This window comes from Tyto alba, unplaced genomic scaffold, assembly GCF_018691265.1.
Source record: "Tyto alba isolate M040663 unplaced genomic scaffold, T.alba_DEE_v4.0 Super-Scaffold_6, whole genome shotgun sequence".
NCBI lineage: Eukaryota > Metazoa > Chordata > Aves > Strigiformes > Tytonidae > Tyto > Tyto alba.
Genome location: NW_024881327.1, coordinates 25,161,434 through 25,184,300, shown reverse-complemented (window position 1 = coordinate 25,184,300; position 22,867 = coordinate 25,161,434). Strand labels below are relative to the sequence as shown.

The window sequence follows — 22,867 nt, the reverse complement described above, 5'->3', positions numbered from 1 at the left end:
TGAGTGGAGGGAGGATCCTGCTGCCACTACCCGTGTTGTGGCCATTTTGTGGAAAAAGAACTTTCAGCCTTCTAGATCTGTCACTTTTATGCCCACTAATCACAAATATTGGCATCACTGACTGAACAGTAAATCCCTAATAATATGATGAAAAAATTACGCCAGGGAAGAATGGTAAAAAATGGAGATTATTACTGACATGCTGGGTAGAGAGAAGTGTGATGATTTCAATTAGACCAAGCAAGCAAGGCATGCCTTTCCTGCCTGTGACTAGCACAGAGCAAGTCCACTGGTCCCATTCAAACCAAACCATGGAAATGTTATTGCCATTTTACACAATGTAACACAATTTATTATGATGTAATTTGACTCTCAAGAAAATTAATGCAGTAAGTTAGGCTGGATGGATGCAATTCTGTAATCTTTAGTTTTAGTCTGACACAGGATGTAGCATTTGTGAGTAGGAATATATAGAGCTGCATATGTAAACTAAGAATTTTACTTTTTTCCCCTACTATTTCAAACTATATTCTTTGGTTTAGTGTACAGTAAGCTGTGGACAAATTTTTAGGCTTTAACTTCTAAGTGGAAAACAGCCACACGGACAGGGAAGACCATATTTTTTTTCATTTATCAGCATATTTTTTCTTTAAACTATCTGTGTTGGTATTGAAACTTCTGAGTTCTCAGATGCGGGGTTTTTGTTTCAAACAAATTAACTTTTCTCCCTCTCCAGCTGTCTTTTGATAACATTTTGAGTAGTTTCCAATATTCATTGTTTTCAGTGTAGGGAATAATTTTTATTAATATCAAGGGCAGATGGATTTATCAAAGATTTAAAGTTGCATTTGCCTTAGGCATGCGTGCTAGACTGGTTATTTAGGCTCATTAAACCTAAACCAAAGATGGAACAAGCTGGAAACATTCACTCCATGCTTTCATGTAAAATTTTGGGGAATTCTATTCTGAGATCCTGGCAGCAATATTCTGGGACCAAAATTTCTGGTAGTATTTTGGTATTTCTTGGAAACTGAAATAGAGAATACAAAAATCTTGTGAAAACTTCTTAGACGTTTTATTTAAAAATAGGTGTTGAAAAGAACATTCACAATTTTAGCCAAATGATTCATTTGCTTGCAGTGAGGTATCAGCACTGGTACTCTATTTGCTCACCTGCTGTTGTTTCCGTAGCAGGCCCTCCATGTTTCTGGTTGTTGGTATATACATGCAGCTTCTGTAGCTCACATTCAGGTCTCTCTAGTTTTGCCTCCCTGCTCATTTGTTTGTACAACTCCTCTAACTTTTTATTTCCTATAGAGTTCTCTGAAATCTAACTACTTATATCAGCTGGATTTCTTAATTCCTAGCAGCATAATGAGCATTCGATCATTTCAGCACCACCAAGAAATGATGTATTTACCACTGGGCAATATACTGAAATACTGAAGTGAAATAATGCAGGAAGTAATTGCAACAATTTTTATTTTTTGATGTGACAATGTACTAGTATCACAAATACCAAACTGTTGAACTATTTCTAAACATCTGGAAAAATTCTTTATAATCAGGTCCTTTTTGGTGCCCAAGATCATTTTCATTTTGATATACTTACCTAGAGAAAAGGTAGTGTTGAATAATCCCTGTATTGCTCTCAGAGAAGGGAGAAAATGAAGATACAAATACCAGATCAGCACACTGCAAGTCTGAGGAGAGAGAGTTGGGCTCTCTGGGTTTAAAAGGACACAATTAAAAATTAATCTACACTTGGAACACTTCTTTCGCAGTGAAGAACCTTTTGCCCTTCAATAACAAATTGTGGTGGGTTGACCTTGGCCAGCTGCCCACCCAGCTGCTCTCTCATTCCCCCTCCTCAACAGGACAGGGAAAGAAAATAAGGTGGAAAAAAAGTTAATGTGTCAATATAAAGGCAGGGAGATCCCTTACCAATTACTGTCACCGGGAATCTATTGCCAATTAAAAATAGAGTTGGATGGTCAGAAAGAAAGACAAAAAACTAAACCACCTCCCTCCCAAACCCTTCTTCTGAGGCTCATCCAATGCACAAACAGACATCCAATAAACATTTCAAAACTCTAGAGATTTTGGTTGTTGGGCACAAATTTGTCTTGCTGCTTAATTACACAAAAAGCATCCTGATAGAACAATTAAATAATGGCCCACCCAAATCTTCAAAAAGCATCCTGCTTTGTGTAATACATCATACTCTGTAAGATGTGACCTAGGTCGGTAATGGTGGAGCCTGTGACGGAGCTGGTGCTGGGTTTGGCTGAGGTCTCTGAGCAGTACCAGAACCTGCTCCTCCAGAGAAGCTGTGGTCGTGGTTTGTTGTGTTGCTGGAAATGCCAGGTAGATCACAAGTGTCCAGTGAAATATCACAACAGTCTTTGTTCCTGTCTCCTTTCATCTCCCTTTGGGGCACGCTACTTGCATGGGTTTTCTTTAATATTTCTGCCTGTTTTCTTGCTCTAAGCACTTTCTCACTGAGAGAAAGTGAGTAGATTTAAGTGTCTTTGCTATTGATAGTTGACATATTTACCTTTTACAGTCTCGTTGGGAAAGATGCTGTTCTAAGGTTGTTGTGGAAAAGTATGAGAAATGGAGCACATATCAATAGGATTATCACAACTTCTTACTGCTGGGATATCAGCAGTTCCAAAAACATGTTGGATGCTTCTCAAACTTCAAAAAAGACTGTATACTTATCCAGAAGAAAATGCAAACCATATAATTAGAGCAATGATAGCCTAGGAAATTCAACAATAACATAGGAAGACTTCCTAATCCGTAGTTCTTTCATGTGGAGAGAGAAAACATGAAGGTTTCCAGGTGAACGAAAAGATCTCCCAGGGTGAAAACTTATTTAGTGTACCAAAATGCAAAAAGCAAAGACAAACATGTACTGCTGTTGCTATGGTGTACTTTCACAGTTACATATCTTTCACTCTACATATATTTTCTGTCTGTCACACTGGAGGTGGTGATGGGTTGCACAACCAGCCATACCTGAATAGGGGTATCTAAACTGCTTCAAAATGTCACTGACTTGAGAGAATGTCAGGTAGAATGTCAGCAACAAACTTAATCAAGGGGATTTTTTCTGATAATTTATGATGAGAAAAAGCATCCGATAAGGATCCATTAAATGTTGATATATATTCTATTAATAAATTCCTATTAAAGTAATAACTCATTTTACAATTAGTTGTTTTGTAAAAGGGCTTTTACATCTAATATATATTTCTTTTTATAAGAATAGGTTTGGCAAAAGATGCATTTTCCAATTTGAAAAATAAACACAGTAGAGATATTAATCTATTGCTTCACTTTGCTGGGAGACAGAGCTATTTAAGTGAAGAAAAAGCATGACACCGAATAATAAGCAGCGCACATTCATCTTGTCTAGGAACTGGAGTTAGAGCCCACAAGAATTATCAAAAGATGACTTTTTGAATAAGTATATAAAATTCAGCGTGCATTTCCTTGAGGTGAAAAAAGACATATGAGGAAGGCCTTACAGTTGGGGGGGGAGGTAGAAGAAGCTTTTTAAATTATTCTTTGTTTATTCTGTTATTTAATTCAACAAAATCACAAATGCCAAATTGACATTTTCCAAGTATATTCCAAAACATGCCCCCCATTTAGATGAAGGGGGAAAAGAGACAGAATTTCTAACAGAGCTGTTATTTCTTTTCAGTCATCCTTTGATATTGTAATAGATAATAATTAGTTTTAAGCTGTGTAGAGGGCCTTTTGACCTATTTATTGATTTATTTCATTCTGATGGCTAGTGCTCAGGACTTTGTATTTATTTTCAGGTTAGGTCAAGTTGTGAAAGGCAAGCAAAAATTCTTTGCATTTTGAAGCTTTCTTTAATGTGTTGTAATAACCTGAAGACTGACTGTGTGTGTGTGTCTGAGCGGGTGTATATATATATATTTTTAAGCACATGTATATTTACATTGGGTATTAGCAAAGCTTGGGAACTTTGCTGCTAAGGAGCAGTTCTGCCTGTCAAATGGACAGATAACAACGTGCTTTCTGGAAAAGTTATATATTTTGTTCATAGAAGTGTCATAGAATTGAAAGAAAAATTGTTCCATGACACGTAGTGTGGGTCATTTCAAGAGGAGGGTAAACTAGAGAGTCATGATATGCACAAATAAGAGCTTTAATACAACTAATGCTCATCCTTTGAGCCTTTACATTTTATTAGAGTTTTACAGAACTGTTTTTTTCATAAACACCCATGCGATTTCTTTCACTACATGTGGCACTTTATTAAATAAACACACATTGAAAGTCCTAAGTAAGAAACAATATATCCTTGTCTTTAACAGAAGGCTGTCATATCTTACAGCAAATTATTTCCTTCCCTTATTCCTTCCTATCTCTTGAGGTTTGCACACCTCATATTTTATATCCTTAGGATAACTAGAAGCAATTAAGGAAACTATTGTCCCTCACCACTCCACTTTCTACCTTCTCTTTTTATATGTAAGAGAGAAAATTTAGAAGGCTACATACTCTTCAGGGATGGAACTGTTGATTATCATTAAGTAATATTAATCTTGTCCACATGATGTAGCTTTTTGCATATAGATTTCTTTCAGGGAAAGAGTGCCTAGTCTCTGTGTAATCCCACTTCTTAATTTCCAAATAAAAGAAGTACAAGAGGGGAAAGAACAAACCCTTTTGTGCTATTTGCTACTATTTAAGCAACAATACATCAGTATGAGAGGTGCATGTGAATCACAATGTGACAGCAGGCAAAAACACCTATGAGGATGAAGATATTGGGCTGCCAGTAACCATCGACCACAATTTCAGGGTCAAATTGTCATAAGAGGCTGAAAAACCATCTGGAACAAGATTGGAAAAATACTATGTTTGAGTTGCTTGTATAGCTAGTTGGAAAACAAGTTCTTACATGTACAGCAAAGGCAGCATAGACCAGTTGTCAGCTAAAATCATTGCATGCAGCTGGCATGAGACTCAGCCAAGTTTCTTCCCCATGTCAGCAGGATGAAGACTGCCAGTGAAGTGTTCCCTCTGTCACTTCTCTCTACAGGGAAGGGAAAAAAAAGAAAGCATGTCAATCACAGAGTTGCTGGCCCAAAAAAATTGTCCAGTGAACCACTGGCTCATTCAACTAACTTTACCAGAAACAACATCTCTTCTGCTCTGCCAGAGGAGACAGTGAGACAAACCTCTCCTTCCTCTTTTTTTTTTTTTTTTGTTTTTTTTTACATAAATCAAGATCTTGCAAAGTCACCATCCTGTCTCATTTAAATTCCCTTTTAAAGTACTGCTGTCCTTGTGATGCCATTGAGAAACCTGTAATTATCAGGACCATGTGGAGTAACTTAATTTTTTGTACTAGCGGCTGCAAAAGTCTCTGTCAAATGCCAGCATCTTGAACTCACAAGACCTAAATCTGGGTACTTTGGACTTATGATCTTTCCTCATTTCATGTAGCAGCAGCTTCACCCCTGTGCAAGAGGCAATTTAGGCAATTTCCTTGTCTGACTTTGTGCCAGCAGCTGCCCTCTCTCCTGCCTTTTCCTGGCAGCCTTTGCCTCCTGTGTCTTCCATGCTACCACCATGTGAATGGGCCAGGGAATGACTCGGGCTGGAGCAGCTGCTGTCATAGGCATTGAAAGGTGAGGGAGCAAGGCTGAAAAGCAAGGACAGAGCCCCCAAAAGCTGGACTGCTCCCCCTGTGTTGTAGGTGGGGGTAGTTCCCATCACTCTGTGAAGCTGGAGGAGCTGGGTGGTTATGCAGGCAGAGTTTCTGTCCGTACATTTGTTCCCCGTCTTCCCCCGGATGTTGCTGCAAGCCACAGGTTGGACCATCATGGTCTGTTAACAGCTTTGCATCATTGACCAGCTTAGACGCAATGATTATTTTTGTATTCTTAAAGGTGGCAAAATGTATTTTAATTCTCTGAAATGCTTCACTTCAGGCAAGCCTTGGGTGAAACAAAGAGATGAGACAGGGATCCCCCTCTTAATTATTGAACTGTGCACTCGTGTGTCCTCAGAAGCTTATGCATTTTGCTGCCGATGACCTGTGGTGGTTGAGAGAAAAACACAAATCTTGTCATAAGGAATCTGATATGGCATCAGGGTGGATGCTGTCATGTTCACTGGCTGCTAGTGTGTGGCGCTGCTGACTAGAAGACTTTCTACCTGTACAGCATATTGTTTTTATGCTTCTCTAGTTATCCAAGGGTAAGGTCACTTGATTTGTTAACAATTTATAGTGCGTTTCTTCAGACAGCTTCCAAGGCTGTGGGCAAATTTATTTCTGCATGAGGAAGTACCTGAAACAAATTGTGATTTCTCCATAGACTGAGGAGATAGTTACAAGAAACTCCCTTTCCCCTCTCTTCTCAGATATACACTAGGGGTAGGCATCATTACTCCATGACTGTACCTGTACTGTCTGTGCACTTTGTGATATGACATTTCTCAAGGAGTTTCTCAGGGTTTTCTGTTCCTTTTTTCCTTCTCTTTCAAGTTCTTTTGACAGGTTTTTTACTTCTACTGTTGTAGAGCTGGATCCTACTCCACAAGCAACTTTACAGCCTCATTTAAGTCAGCCTGTAGCACAAAATTCAATTTAGATCAAATAAAGGGAATGGAATCTGGTCGTGTAATACTGCAAATAATTTTTCTAGCTGTGTTTGGAAATAGTGTGGGTATATGGTCAGGAATGACACTTGCAACCATAGAACAGTGGTTTTAATTGCACTTTAAATGGACAGAAAATAACTGAAGGATTTTTACCATCATAGAAGAACCTTGCAGCAGTTGATGACCTGCCTTATCATTTAAGGTACTACAAGGGAAGCAGTAACATATTTTTTTCCTAGGCATTAGAGGCTGTAATTGGCAAAATAAACAGAAAAGCGAAAATGTAGGTCTTGCAGTGAAATGAAGAAATGGTAATATTTCACATTTTTCTCTGAAATAGTGTATCAGAAGCATTTCTCATTGAAGATGTTTGTGGTTCTTGAGAAAGAATGTGATATATTGTTTTAAAAGAAAAAAAAAAACAACCTACCTCTTCTGAAGGCAGTGTTGCGTATCAACTGCGTGGAAGAGGAGCCTAAGCCCAGGGGGAGGTTGGGTTCTCATTTATTCCTTGCCACTTTACGCTTAAATTCTGCCAATGTAAGTATAACTAAACACTGCAATAAAACGTACTTTGATTCACACTTGAGCAAGCTCCCTGTGGCTAGGGCAAGCTCAGGTTAGCCAAACATGATCGGAGCGCTGGATCGGGTAGTCTGATAGAGAAGTTCTTTCCAACACTCAACAACACAGGCAAAACTACAGTTTTATTTTGATTTAGTTGATGTTCGACATCAGTGAAAATAAAACTACAGCATTCTCTGGCTATGCCACAGCACTGCGGTGTGTTAGTGGATTGCAAAAATACACCCATTTTCCTACTGCAGTGCCATCAAGCTCCACTAACCCCAAGCAAGTTTTCCCTTTTCCATACTTCATCAGCTGTAATACTGTGCAGGTCAAAGAGTCTCATTTACTCATCTGTATGTCCTCCAGTGTTTTTAGATGCAGCTTTGCTGCTCGCCTGTGCAAGTATAATTAACCTTCACTGCCCCTGGCTGTGCCAGAGGGATGTGAGGGAGTGCAGAAGTGAGCAGGGCACACAGCTCCAGTGTGTGTGCATGCAGGGGGATGGTTGCCCTGCAAAATCTACATTTTTCATATGAAGATGTGGCACGGTTTTCTGAGAAGATTATTCTTGCCTTTTAGTTTTGGAGATCGAATCTTCCTTCTTACACAGCCTTTTGCATGCATTTGAATTTTATCTACACAACCTTGACTGAAGAGGTGACTTTTTAATGGTGTCAGCCTGACCCTGGAAAATGACAATGTCAACAGCAATTGTTATGCAGGTCTGTCAAGGTTAAACCAATTTTATCCTATTTACTCATGTCACTGTTTGGCTTGTGATAAATAGGGTTGTACTTTTTAAAAAATAGGATATTTTTCCTATTTTTGTTTCCTACATATGGAAATTACTTTCCTGGTTTCTTCTCTTACTTATTCACAGAATCACAGCATAGGTGAGGTTGGAAGGCAGCTCTGGAAGTCATCTGGCCCAATCCTCCTGCTCAAGCAGTGCCACTGAGAGCTGGTTGCCCAGGACTCTGTCCAGTTGGGTTTTATGTACCTCCAAGGATGGAGACTCCACAACCCACCTGGCCAACCTGTGCCAGTGCTTAGTCACCCTCACAGTAAAAATGTATTTCCTAATGTTCAGAGGGAACCTCCTGTGTTTCAGTTTGTGCCCACTGACTCTGGTCCTGTCACTTAGTGTCACTGAGAAAGGCATGCCTTTGTCTTCTTTACACCCTTTAATTCTTTCTAGCTCATTACATGCACTTGAAAGTATTGTTTGGAAGTATGGGCTTGTGGAATATTGCTGATAGTCAGCTCAGAACTTTTTCAGGTTTTTTGATCTTTTTTTTTCCTCTTAATTTCCTTACTTGAGTTTGCACTTTGTAAGAGGCTGCCTTGCAAAGCATGGCTCAAAATAACTGTGTAAGGAGCTCTGGGAGAAGTCTCCACTCCTACCTCTACCACTATTAAAAACCGGGAGCTGAACACTTTTAGTGCTTGTTTTTCCCTCAGACACCTAGCAGTTGTATGAATTAAATGGTATTTTGTGGTATCCTAGAATCAATAATAATAGATTAAGTTACTAAAGCTTTTCTTATTCCAGGATTCATGTTCTCCTTTTTGAGATATTATACACTAACCGTCCTGGGCTGCGTCAAGAGAAGTGTGGCCAGCAGGTCAAGGGAGGGGATTCTTCCCCTTTACTCCTCTCTCAAGAGACCCCCCCTGCAGTGCTGTGTCCAGTTCTGGGGCCCCCAACATAAGAAGGACATGGACCTGCTTGAGTGGGTCCAGAAGAGGCCACAAAGATGATTATGGGGCTGGAGCACCCCCCTTCTGAGGACGGGCTGAGAGTTGGGCTTGTTCAGCCTGGAGAAGAGAAGGCTCCGGGGAGACCTTATAGCGGCCTTCCAGTACTTAAAGGGGGCTACAGGAAAGGTGGGGAGGGACCCTTCATCAGAAGGTGTAGGGATAGGACAAGGTGTAATGATTTTAAACTGATATAAGGTATATTTAGTTTAGATGTAAGGAAGAAATTCTTTCCTGTGAGAGTGGTGAGGCACTGGCACAGGTTGCCCAGAGCAGCTGTGGCTGCCCCCTCCCTGGCAGGGCTCAAGGCCAGGCTGGACGGGGCTTTGAGCAACCTGGGCTGGGGGAAGGTGTCCCTGCCCGTGGCAGGGGGGCTGGAACTGAATGATCTTTAAGATCCTTTCCAACCCAAACCATTCTATGATTCTGTGAAAATCTTTGCATGTGCAAGGTACACAGCTGCACCTTTTAACGGAATGAGACGTTACTCCCTCAGATGTCTTTAATTTATAAATTAAAGGGGGGTTGGAACTAGATGATCTTTACGGTCCCTTCCAACCCAAACCTTTCTATGATTGCACGATTTTTACATTTTCTGTTATTTGTAGTGCTTTTAATTGCTAGTTCTGAATGTTTAGCTTCCTATTTAGCTCTCAAGAAAGCACGTAAGAAATTTAATTTTGACTGAGAACACACTTTGCCCATCATATTTGGGTATCATTTTCTGCATATGGAAAAGGAACATGATTCGCTTGTCATATTTGGATGGGTAGAAGAGGTGCATATATTAATATGGTGGTAGTCCCTTTTGAAATAAAGTTCTCTTTGCTACTTAGGAATTTTGCTAAAAATAAAGTAACTTGTAGAAATCTAGGAAAGGGCAGGTCAGATCATACCTGCTAGCATATTAGTTTTCACTTCATGAGTTCTGGTAATTGCAGTAAGGGGATTTATTCCCCTTGAACAGTCCAAACTTCTGACCTTGGGAAGGAAACAGCGTTAGATAAACTTAACCTGCTGTTCCATGATTCTGTGTGTGTGCATGTATATACAGAGATGTGTGCATGTATATACAATGACGTGTGCACATATATACAGACATAGGCATGCATGTTTGGGGATTGTGCTCCTTGCAGGACCCAGCCCTGAAGGGGTTAGGGAGTCAAACTCAAGTCTGGCACCATGATAAAATGCTAATATGATCTAATACGGTCTCCAGAGATCATTTATTTTCGTAGCTTTGAGCAGTTGTGGATGCTATGTGATGCGTTCTCAGAGAGGATAATCCGAAGTAACGAAATGGTATGATGTGCAACACAAAACCATCTCAGTCTCCGATACAGAGAAATTAATGTATTAGTGACCACCAAAGAAATGCCTGAGGGTTCTTTTGATTTTGTTTTTAATTTAAAAACTAAACCTTGGTATCAAAATGTACTATGACTTACTTGTGAGTAAAACAATTTGTATCATAGTACTAACTTGTTTCCTAAGGCTGATAATGCCAAAAATGCTTTTCTGAATTGTCCTACTTTTCAGGGCTAATAATTCATTGCAAGCTCTTGTCAGGCAAGTAGTTTGGAAAAAAAATGTCTTTTTATTGATATTCTATATATGTTTTTAAATGTACCAAATATTTTAAACTATAGGTGTTATTAAATTAAATTTGAGAATCCCATTTAAAAAATGTGTTAACACTGTTTCTAGTGTGGACTGATCTACCATGTTCTAAAGAAACCATGCAAATCATAGAAGGATCATGTTCTTGCTCATGATACAAAACACTGAGTCACAGCTTTCAGTCGGCTAACTGAAAGATATCTCTACATTCTATTGCTTTTTTCAGGAGTTGTTGATATTGGCTTTCTCTGTCTGATGAGAAACACTTTTTTTTTCCTCGTTTAAATCAGAAGCTTTCCTTGCATATGAAAAAAAAAAAGTATTCTCTGAGTAATGTTGCTTATATTTACCTGTGGAATACTGAACATAGTATTTTCCTTCTGGAGTGTTACTCGGCTATTCTGAGAAGTTAAAACATGCTCTTAAGAAATCAAGTACTTAATAGACAGGGGAAAAAGATACAGCAGGGTCCTTTAGTGGACAAATATTTGATGGTTTGCCATACTTAATTGCCTTCTAGTCTTGTGTTGCATGGTGAAATAACAACCATGTGAACTATGTACAAGAACAACTATTGTCTGAGAAGCTGAAAATAGACCAGTTGATCCATTTACCACTTGTAACTCTAGCATCAGGGTAGGTATTTTCAGGGACTTGCTTTTATAATGGCCTTTTTCTGTTCTGAAGTTTTGTACTATTATTATGTCTTGAGGTAAAGTGTAGATTGTGAAAAGGTAAAATGCAGAGTATGGAGCTCTCTGTCCTCCAACAAACTCTGTAGAAACTGAAGCAACTTTTTATTTCCCGATTTCCATTCTGATCAGATTTTCATGTGTTCTGTGCCTGGAAACATTGCTTCTGTCTGCTACTTATTACCATGGGATACAGTAGTTATTCCTAAGTGCATGCAGAATATGCATCTGCTTACCTTCCTATGCTGGATATATTTTATTTCTAATACTTTATTGAATTTTATGGCTGTGTTGGAAAAGGATGATATGGAATAGTCTCCTGAAATAATCTTTCAAGGTCCAAATCTTCCCTTCTGGCCTGCCTTCAGAAATTTCCCCTTCATTGAAATGTTTCCCTATCCACTAGTCTCCACTTCTTCCTCTGAGAAGAAAAAATTATATTTTTACATAGAGGAAAGAACTTTTCTGTTTGCTTATTAATGCCAGGACATCTCCTTGTATGCTTCTTGAGCTTAGCAGTCAACACTGGCTGTGCTTTATTTTTCTTGTACCTTGAACAATGAAAGTCTCTATTACACCCATGAGTTCAAAGTCCCTTCAATTCTGATTTTCAAGAACAATAAGCTAATTCAGAGGTTGGTTCGTTGCTCACATGCTTCAAAACCTTAACCAGCAGAATAAAAATTGACTCTCCATAATGGCAGCCACCAGTAGGTTTACTACTCCCCATGGGATGCACACAAGGTGATAGATCTGAAGTGTCTCAGTTACAGCAGGCTCCTTATTGCAGGTGCATTGAACTCCTGGTGTCTGCTCTGCCACAACCATTAGCAAAAGTCAGTCAGGTGCAGGAAGGGCAGGGAAACACATCAAATAAGCAGACATGTCCCAATGAGAGGTGTTTTCTGCTCTGCCAGTTCACAACACATCTGCAGGGTAAGGACTGTCAGAGAGGCTGCGGTTGAAATGACTTTTGGTTGCATGCAGGATTTACAGATATGAACTAACAGAGAACTTTGAACTGGTAATTGATTACTGGGAGTGCTTTTTGGTGAAAAAGCAAATACATTCCTGACTGTTTCGCTACAACAGCATTGTCCTGATACCCTGTTGCAGGCCACAAACTTTTGATGCTTACACCGTTTCACATGCTATTTCCAGTACTGCATCTTGTGCCCGTAAGCAAGTGGGTAGTGCTGAGTCTAAGTGTGAAAATTAGATTTGAGGTTGATGTGCGTATATGAGATTTTTAACATCTGGAGTTCCCAGTTACACACATGTACCAGTAGTTCGAGACTTTCACAGTTTGTCATAGGCATTAGGAGTACCTTCCTTTATTTTTTTTTTTATTTGACCTGACAAGCTCTGGATGCTTTCGTATTGCTTTTTCATGTTTCATTCACACCTTGAAGACATCCTGAATGTTATGAGTGGTGTAGAGTCAACTGAGTGCTAATTTCTTGTTTCTCTGCTTAAACTGACTTTGCCTTCTTCCAGGTGCCTTTGATAGAATCAGCTCTGATCTAGATTATCTGTCCTGGTTGCCTGAGAGCACCCACCAACACTTAGCCTATGAACTTCAGCAATAGCTGAATACTGGGGCTAATAACTCCACAATTTAATGCCTGCAAGCTGTTCTGTTTGATTGCCAGTGGTCAAACAATGCACTTCTCCTTGTCTAGTCAAATGGAGCATGATTTAGCCAATCCCTAATTATGTTGTTCTGACAAAATACTCTTATTTGTATCTCCCCGAGGATATAAGGATGAATGAACATAGCAAATACTATTTAATAACTATTAGATTGTGGGAATAGGGTAGTTACTACAAAATCCCTGTCTGATACTTACTTTTAGTGATATGAGAAGTGAAGCATAACAATCTCTCATAAGAGTCAGAAACTTTTGAGGAAACTTTTAGATCCTGCTTTTCTTCAAAATTGCCAAATTAGTTTCAAATTTTTCAACGTAAAACTAAAAAATAGTGAAACCAGAGGAAAAAAATCTGTTAAAAAAGTAGTTCAGTTGCTCTGTGCAATTTTACAAGTTGTTTTCACCTGTTTAAATTTTTCCTATTTTGCAGCACATTCAAATCAGTTACTATAGTTTCAGTTTTTTGTAATAAGATAGATTTTTAATTAAAAAAAAGGCATTTCATGCTTTTTGCCAGAAAAATAGTTAAAACTCATTTTTACATACTCTAGTAGAAAGAAAACCAAAGTTATAATAAACTCTCATTTTAATTTTTAGAGGTTGTTAGTTTTCCCTTTGGAGAAACTAATCAAGTACTGCATTTTTATTTCAGCCAAAACTACAGTAAAAACTGTGACATATTTTTCTTGAGATATAATTGATTTAGAACTGCAGGATGTGACTGTTTGGAAGGAAAAATAAGAAAGTGTTGCTATTTCACTAGTTAGAGTAAAGAAAGACCATTTTGTATGAAAGTCTCAGAGGGAAATCTGAAGCTAATGAAAATTTCTCGGGTTGCAACATCTTTTTCTTTCTTTTCTGGTTTTTTTTTTTTTTTTTTTTTTAGACTACAAACTTCTCAAACCATTTAAAAGAGATGTGGCAGACAGGAATTGCTCAGCTTATAAACACCCCTCAAAAGAGGGAAAACAAAATAATACTCTTAGTCTAGCCTAGAAAAGGTAAACTAAATTTATTTTTTTTTCCCTTATGCCTAGGCAGTCTGGGAGAAGAATGTTAACCACTGGCCGCTAGCAGCATATCCTGATTTCTGATCACTTATATTAAAGAAAAATCCCCATTTCAGGGAGAGTGCAAGACTGTGAAAGTAGAGAATACCATACCCCATCTTAAAAAAAGGTAAGGCAATGTTTTTCTGCTGATCCTTTAACACTGTAAGTGATGTCTTCATTTAACAGATAGTTAAGTTGAAAGCAGAAGTGAAAATTTAGATAATAATTGAATGCTAAAGTACTTATTTTAACCTGCATGTTCTAACTTCTAAATTGAAAAAAAAGAGCTTTTTCATGTTAAAGGAAGAATGTAATGCATGTGTTACTGCACTTAAAACTATTTTTTGTGTAGCTTTTGTGTATATTTTGGAAAAAAAGAAAACAAATATTGCACACAACAGCAAATACTTTCTTTCATTTCAACCACTGAAGTTATTCTTAACCATGTAAAGATTTATGTCTCTGGTCTACCAAGCAACTCTCATTCTGCCAAGACAGATATACAGCGTGTTTGTAGAATGCTGCCACTGGGAATTAGTGCTAAGTAATAGTCCACCATTTAGGCTTTTATCAGAACAGATCTGCACTGTTTTCCTTTCTGCCAGGTTTTGGATTGATTGGTTATTTGTAGAATATTTACAACTCTACTGCCTTAGATGCTTCAGTTCTAAGTATTGGAAGAAACTGAAAACAGTTAAAGCATACTGTACTGTGCATGTTTCCTCTGAAAGTGAAATGACAGAAGCAGAGGATTTTTTCCATTCAGCTTTTCTTTTTTTTTGTTGTTTTTTTCCTCTCTCTCTTTTTTTTTTTTTTCGGCCTGGGAAGAACTTTGGAATTGTGAATAATAGGTAATAATTTCTTTCTAGAGCAGCCATTCTGGAATGTGGTCCCAAGGCAAATGTATTCATCAGTGACTTCATCTGCAAATGCCCTACTCTACACTTAATTTCCATATAACTGGGTTCAGTGTCTATCTAATGTAGAAATGCTGTCTTTGCTTCTGCACAAAATAATATGGTTCTGTTATTTGAAGTTATTTATGTGGTTTAGAGAATCTGTCCTGTCTAAGCAATATCACCCTGTAAATTAACAAAGACACTTAGTTAACTAAAAGTCCTGCCTTACTTGTGACTGTCTTGACAAAATGTACATTTGACTGGTGTGAATGATAAGCAGATGTCATTGACAACTCTTCTGAAATGATCAGCCGGAATGCATTGGCTTGTTTTTAAGAAAAAAAGGTTCTGTTTCCTTGAGATGGTCATAGTCACGAGGGCATTTTTCTACCATAAAAACCTATTACACCTCAGCTGAAGGTACACAGGTGTTTTTGAAATACCGATATATGAGATGTTGTCTGTTATGTGTTATGGGTAGGATATGTTCTTTATTTTTCAAAGCAGGAAGATAACAAAGTGTGCCACCACCAATGGAATGTGCTTTGTGAATGCAGGATGCTTCCTACCTGCTCTTAACTCCTATTTCCATGCCACTTGTGTGTAAGGATTACAGGTTATGAGCTATCTTCTGTTTCCTTCTAATAGACTTCATTTTTGCATGCCATACAGCAGTTTTCAAATAGCAGATTTTATACTTTGGCAAGTAAAACACAGTACCGATTGCCTTAAAATACAAATATTCAAAGAGCAGTCAATGAGGGTGGTCAGCTACAATATCATCTCCAGATTGGCTAACACAAATTTCATAAATGACGTATGTGAGATATACATTTCTGTATAGAATTTGCATATAATTTTTCTTCCAAGATAATTAAAACTAGTTTTTTTTCTGCCAGTGTACCCAGTGTTCTTTTGTAACCCACCCCCATATCCTGTTGTTACAATATTTTGCTTTTTACTGCAGAAAATAAAACCAGAACTTTAATAGGAAATAATTTGTACTGCGAGTAGAGATTTTGCTTTATCCATATGATTCTCTTTGTTGTAAATCATTTGTAAATGTTGTGTTAGTCAATTTTGGAACAAGTTTACTGAATTTTAATATATTTTTTTTTCTAAAACATACATTTTTTTCTAGCTCATTCTACCATTTCATATTTTATAGGCTAAAATGCTTACAGCTTCAGACTATTTATTAGTGAACCTATATTGCCTATTATTATTAGCGAGCCTATCCATAGGCTTCAGTTTTCCTTTAAGGCACACTTTTTGTTTTCATTTTTTCAAAAAAGTGGAAGAATAGAAAAACCTTTGGTTTATATTCTGTTAAAGTTTCTGATTTCATTTGTATCATCCAAAGCTGTTTTTTCTCCTCTGCTCCATTAATTTCTCATTCTCCTCCTTTTGCCTCTCTTGTTCTTTATGTTTACTCAATTCAGATTTCTTTCTTACAATAACTGATGACTATGGATACATTTGATTGTGTTCTTTCAGTCACTTTAGTGGAAGTACAAACTATTAAGTAAGTCACTGTGCAGTAAGTAGCTATTGAAATAATCTATTTCCTTATTTTCATGAAGAAGAGGTTCTGCCAAGAAGACAGAGACCTTGGTTTAGTCAACATTAGGTTGTAGCATTTGTTCATGATTAATTTTCTAGATTTCTAGACTTTTTTTGTGTTACACTTGTAATGAATTTTAGTGATAATTAGAATAAGCCTCAATGTGAAAAGTCCCTTTATCTGTGAACCTTCTACATATTATTAAGGTGAATGAATTAGTTGTCCTCTCAAATTTATTATCACAAAGCCAGCCAGGAAGTCTTTCAGTGTAAACGGACTCTGATTTTATGCTCTTCTGCAACTCAGCCCTAGCTTATTTCATGCAGAACAATGTCATGTCCTCATTCTAGCCCAGTGCAGGAGTGACCCCACGTACCAGAGAAAGCTTCTCATTTAATCCGTGGTTTTCTCACTTGGTGCCTCTGGCTGTGTGGGGCTGGGACCTGGGGTAGTGAGCTGTAGAGCTCAGCTAGCTCCATGCTTACTCCACGTGGAAAACTCCTCTGAAAACTCCTCTGTGCTTACTATAGCCACATCTGCCCACTGCATGGCTCTCCCCAGTATGTGTCCTACTTAGAAAGAACCAACTTCTTTGTCTCCTCTGTGACTGAAGAAGAACAGCCAAGAAGATGTCCTGAGAGTCACAGCAATCTGAAATGATGTTCACAGTTCCATGGAAAGTATTTTCTGATATGTAATTACCTAATTTGTTCAGAATATCACGCTGTCTGCAGAACCACACAGAACTTTGAAGCAGGGGTTGAAAACTCAGGTGGTTAAATCCATCTGCTGATCTTCATAGGGCAATAATTTCAGTAAAAGTTCTAAAGATTTTGATGATCTAAAAACTATGCTGTAAATATCAAATACTTGTTTTGTATATCATTTGGGGAATCTCATGGTTTTGTGTATTTCTGTAGCCAACATGTAGTCAATTAGAGGCTACCAGCTTCTGAGTCTAGGTGTTTAGTCCTTCTCTTTCTAAGAGTTGTAAGATCCATGCCTAGTATTTACCAGGTTGGTAGCCTGTAAGCTTTTCAAAGTTGAGAGAACTGTTTTTTTTGTTTGTTTTTTTTTTTTTTTTAATTATTACTGTCAGGGAAGTGGGAGGGCTGTAGGTAGGTCTGTTATAATGTGGAAGCTACACCTGACAATTTTGGGATCTCCAAGAGAGCCTGGAGACAGTGAAGTAATTGGCAAAAGCTCCTCTATAGGAATGTCCTTTGAAAGGAAATACTGTCATACAGAAGAACAGAGTTATTCTTGATCAACTTGCTTTAAAATAATGGTAAGACATAAATTAAAAAACAAATAAACAAAACAAGTTACCATGTCACATTTTTCGAGTTCCTTAAACCTCTCAATATATAAATTAGCTAGTTAACTTTTGCTCTGTTTCCCCAGGAAGCTACCTAATATGCAAAAACTTGTCTTGATAATTTTTCAAGAACATTTTTTTCTGCTTTTACTTCCCTCAGATAAGATGGATGGTATATCTATGTTGAAATCAGATCAGTATTTGTGTTCAGCCTCCAGATGCCTATATGTTTTCGAATCTTTGTGCTTAATATAGAGTAAGAGTTTTAGAAAAAATGCATAAAATAGCTTCTAAGGCAGAGCTAGTTTTTGTGAAATTATTACATTGAAATAATATTGCTTGGTTCTAATTAAATCTGTTTCTTTATTTTAATTACCAAGTTATAATTGGAATTGAGGTTTTTGTTCCTTGTAGTTCCAAGCAAAATTTCCATGCTCACAAGAAGTGTTTTGGAGCAGCTTGTATCTCAAAATGGGGCCTAGACTGTGAAGCTTGACTGATTGTTTAGTTCTTTCAATGTGTTCAGAATTTCTTGTGTCAAGTCAATTTTTCACAAGGCCAGGAGCCATGTTTGCAAAATTTAGATCAGTTTCTGTTTGGATTTTTATTTTTGTGGTCCTCCCAATGACAGGAGTTTATGCAATTAATCCAGGTTTAGTTAATCTGTAGGTTTTGTTCTTTTGATTTCTTCTGTACTGAATTCTGAGAGAATATCAATGAAGAGGACCATAGGCAAAATTACCTGAGGGCAAAAGATGATTTATGCTTCCTCTAGTACTTTTAGAATTGGGTCAATTAATGGATTCCCTATAGTTATTTTTTGTATGGCTGACCCTACATTAGAGTTTTAAAGTTCAAATTTGGATCTTAAGAGTACTCGGGAATTCAGGTTTGTAGGTTTGGGACAGGCAAAAACTGACACAAATCCTGATTTGACTTTGCTAAAGTGGTATTTGTATTTGTGATGTCTTGACTTAAGTGTCCAGCACTGGCTAAATAACCTCAGAAGCCCTAATTCAGGAAAGGAGAATCACATGCTTAATTTTAATATGATTTAGTGCTTCCTTGGGCTGGAAACTCACTATATCCCTAGACTTTAGTGGCTGACCAGTATGGAGAGAGGTAAAGGTGTTAGGAAATTCTAAAAGGAAAAGACAACCATGTAGATATCAGAGCTAATTATGAAATGGCACGTTAAATTCAGTACCAGCAATGGACTTACTATCTGGTCTGTATTCAAAGATTTGAAATTCCCTGTGGCCTTCCTTTCCTCCATCTGAGTGAATCTCTGATGAAATGCAGCTCAGAGACTTGTGCAACTTTTAAAAAGCTGCCCATATGTGCTTTGTTATTTTTACTTCATGTTTCACTACATTCCTTGATCTTCTTGGAGATCTGCGATGTCCTGAACTGGCAGTAGGCAGGCAAGTCTTCAAGACAAGGTCTTTCTTCAGCTCCATCATCTTTATCATTAAATACAAAGGGGAGCTGAACTCTCCTGTCATGGTTGGATAATGTTTCCCACTGCAGGGTCCTGTTAGGGTTGCTAATTTTTGTTTATACAACTCAGCGTAAAACAATGTCACATAGTGCTGTTTTGTATCTTATTCTTCTTCCATATTGCATATGTTATTGACTAGAAGTAAGACTTCTTCCCCCAAGAAGAATGGTTCCAGAGATGAAGCAAGTATTTATTTAAAGTATTTATTATACAAATAATAATTATTATTATTATTGTTGTTGTTGTTTAAAGTGTTTATTATACAAATATATAATACTATTAGTTGTTTCTATTAGTGATCAGAGGAAGGAATACAGGAAGTAAGATGGAAAACGTGTTCTGCACAATGTGACTTTCTTATTACAGGGCTCTGATTCCTTGGACGTGTGACTTACTGGTGCTGCTGCATTTTATTATGAAGCACAGCTATAATTTTCAGATATTAAAGATTTCATAAAGTAATGACTGTTGTACCTTCACAATAGTGCTATTTCATTGTTCCAAAGCAGCCTAAAGTGTAAGACATTTTACTGCATGAAAGATGATTTAAAAATAAGCTAAGCTTAATCTCGTGCTTGATTTCAAAATCTTAGTGGTTATATAAATGTGTTGTGCTGTGCTTCTTGTTTCAGTAACATTTGAAAAGCAAAACAAAAACACCCACAAAAAAACATGGCTGCAGCTGAAAGTGATACTAACCAAAATGTTCACTCTGAGGTACTGAGTACTGATGATTCAGGTACTGTAAAAATAAACTGCTTTTTTGGTTGCAAATTAAAGAGACAGAACACATTTTCATTTTATTTACAGAGGAAGCCTCTTCCTTCCTCATAAACTACAGCAAGGAATCTGCTTATGCCCGTGTCTAGAATCTGTAGAGCTGACCAGACTGGTCTTGCAGTTCCTTCTTACTACAGAAAGGTCTCCCAGGGTCTTTCGTGCATGGTCTGCAGCATACTTGATCGCTTAAGCTCGCAAGATCCAAGTATTTGTACAGGAAGTCTAAGTTACAGGGTTTTACAGCAGGATTTGATGTAGTGTTTTCTTCCTTGTTTCCCTTTCTTTTTTTCTTTTTCCCCATTATTTTAAACTGTAGCAATGTTCAGCTTTATTCGAGCATTCTGTGAATAAAAGAGTCCTAGAAACTAGCTCTAAGAAGCAATATTGTATTCAGTTTATTTTGTGTTTCCTCTTTTAAGTGTAGGGCTGTTTATTTCATGATTTTTCTGAGTACCTTGTCAAGGTAAATGTTCTTGCACTTCATATATGTGTCCAGTTGTTTAATCTACTTTATTGAGAAATTCTTCCTGATACTGAAGCTGAACTTCCTCTGGCAACATTTTGTCCTGGAAAACACTTAGAGACTCCTAAACAGTGCTACTCCTTTCATTGTTATATAGTCTCACAGCAAAAAACGAAACTTTATTACTGAAAGATGAAACTATCTTTAAGGATACAAAATACAAACTTTTATATTTCCAAACTTACGGGATTTCCTCTTTTAAGCGATATAAAGCAAACTGCCATAAGAAAATCTCCAGTGATAGATACATAGGAAGGAATTATGGAAAACTAGATCGTAAAGAAAACAATTCTTTTAGGTTCCAGTTCAAGAATTTGCTTGAGGATAAATTAAATTGAATTCCTCATTTGGGGTTTTGGTATCTTAGCTGCACACATCATTAGTGAAAACAATACCATCTCTATATTTTACTTCTGCTGAAATGTTATTAAATAAGCTGAAGACATGTAACTTATTTTCCTTAGTCATATTCCCAGCTTCCCTCATGGAAACTAACACCTTTCCAGGGAAACTAGACCATCAATTTTAGAATTAACAGACCAGCTAATACATTTTAAAACATTGTCACATGAAAATGAAAGGCACTTATCATCACCTATAGCTTAATAACTTGTAATTCGTATTAAGTACATAAGGGAAATTCATATAGCCTTTGTGATGTCTACACAAAGTTGTAATGGAGAAGCCTACAATTCAGTCAGTTCCAAGAGAGTATGAATATGTACGAATTAAGAGATAATGAATTTTCTTATGGAAATCTTAATTCTAAAAAGCATAAAATATTTCCTAAGACCACCGATATGCTTCTTAATCTGCAAAGAAGTCTGACCTATGTTGAGCACTTGTTACAGAAGCAGGAGTTAACAGTGCTTTCTCTGGCTTTAAAGATTTGTAATCCATATCAGCTAACTAAAAGTTAGATAAGCAAGATCATCCAAGATCATTCCACCAATGGTGTTTATCATATTGGTGCAACAGAACAGACCCAGGCTATTCACTGTCTTATGAGTGCTTGACTCTGCTGGAGGCATCAGGGTATATAAACCGTAGGAAGACTTCTGGGGGAAAGACTTTGTTGTTTGTATTAAAATGGATGGTTGAGCTAATTATGGAATGGGAGCAGCAATTTTAAAAAGAAAAAAAGAATGGGAGCCTGCACTAAATGCCAATTTCTCCTTATAGTTTTAAGAAGCTTGGAAGAACTATGCAGTCTTAAGAGTTAAAATACTGCTGAAAGTTGTCCCCAGAAAAGTCATCATACAAGCTCCTGAACTGCCAGTTTTCTGCTAATTTCAGGACCCTGACTTCAGAAATCCCCAAATCCACAAAGCATTGATTTTAATCTTTATTTAGGATTCACATGTAGCTAATCTTGTTTAAATCCCCTCTGCCTCCTTATTTTCCTACCCCCTCTTTTCCTTCTGTCAGCCCTTCATTCTTCATCAGTTTGACTTAAAGGCCCAGGGTGGATGAGTCAGTGATTGCAATCTGTATCTGCTTAGATACCAACTCCCTTTTAGGGATAGCAATATCATGCTTTAGCTCAGTAGGCAGTCATGCTTTTTGAGCGATTCTGACATCTAGAACTTTCTTTTATTAGATATTGGCTGCTGCACTCCTCTCTGTTTTAGAAAAGCATGGTCTTTGGGGTCTTTTTTTGGAAAAAAAACCCCAAACAACAACCAAGTCAGCTCTTGACTGCACTGATATTACCAATCCGATGAAGATTCAGACTAGTTTTATCGTGTGTTGATCCTTCACATTCCTTTCTTGTCCACTCATCAGTTGTTCACTCATCTTCAGACACCTGAACACCTGCCTGCCTTCCAGCCTCCCACCAGTCCTCTCCTCTTCCGCACTCCCAGGGAACCCCTGACACCAGCACTGCCCGGCCACGTAGTACTCAGTTTTGCTTTTGTGTGACTGAACAGTTTGGAGGGAAGCTAATACTGCACCTCTCCTTTGCTAAATAAAAAAGAGACTGGAGTAAGAAGGGCTGAAAAGCCAAAGTACCTGGCAAGAAGGAGCTCTTTCATGCTGTCATCACAGTAGCACCTGAGTGCTCGATCAGGCACACGATGCTTCTGAAGCACCATAAATACCACAGTTGCTCCATGCTCTGGAGGTGCAGCCACATGTTCAGATTAGGGGTCTCTCACTTGGAGGGGGTGAGGCGGGAATGAACATTTTTCTGCCTCCTTAATTCTCTCTCCACCTGTAAAACCAGGAGAAAGCTGGAAGGGTAGCGCATGATGGTATTGTTCTTTGTTCATTCTTTCTA

At 37.8% G+C, this 22,867-nt stretch overlaps 1 protein-coding gene and 1 long non-coding RNA gene across 9 annotated transcripts in view; one reads left to right on the top strand and one right to left on the bottom strand.

The window, feature by feature from the left end:
* CRACD (capping protein inhibiting regulator of actin dynamics) overlaps positions 1-22,867 on the top strand; it is a 139,392-nt gene that overhangs the window by 49,568 nt on the left and 66,957 nt on the right. For 6 of the 8 annotated variants that reach the window (XM_032999040.2, XM_032999044.2, XM_032999043.2 and 3 more), the window contains exon 2: positions 13,987-14,128. The gene's annotated coding sequence lies outside the window, so the exon portion shown is untranslated. The remainder of the gene's footprint in view (positions 1-13,986; positions 14,129-22,867) is intronic. The other 2 variants (XM_032999041.2, XM_032999039.2) reach the window with 1 other exon arrangement.
* On the bottom strand, positions 8,288-15,439 carry LOC122154896. Its single transcript, XR_006167022.1, has 3 exons — positions 15,429-15,439; positions 9,321-9,325; positions 8,288-8,366 (listed from the first exon to the last, which is right to left on the bottom strand). It is a non-coding gene; the product is annotated as an uncharacterized LOC122154896 (long non-coding RNA).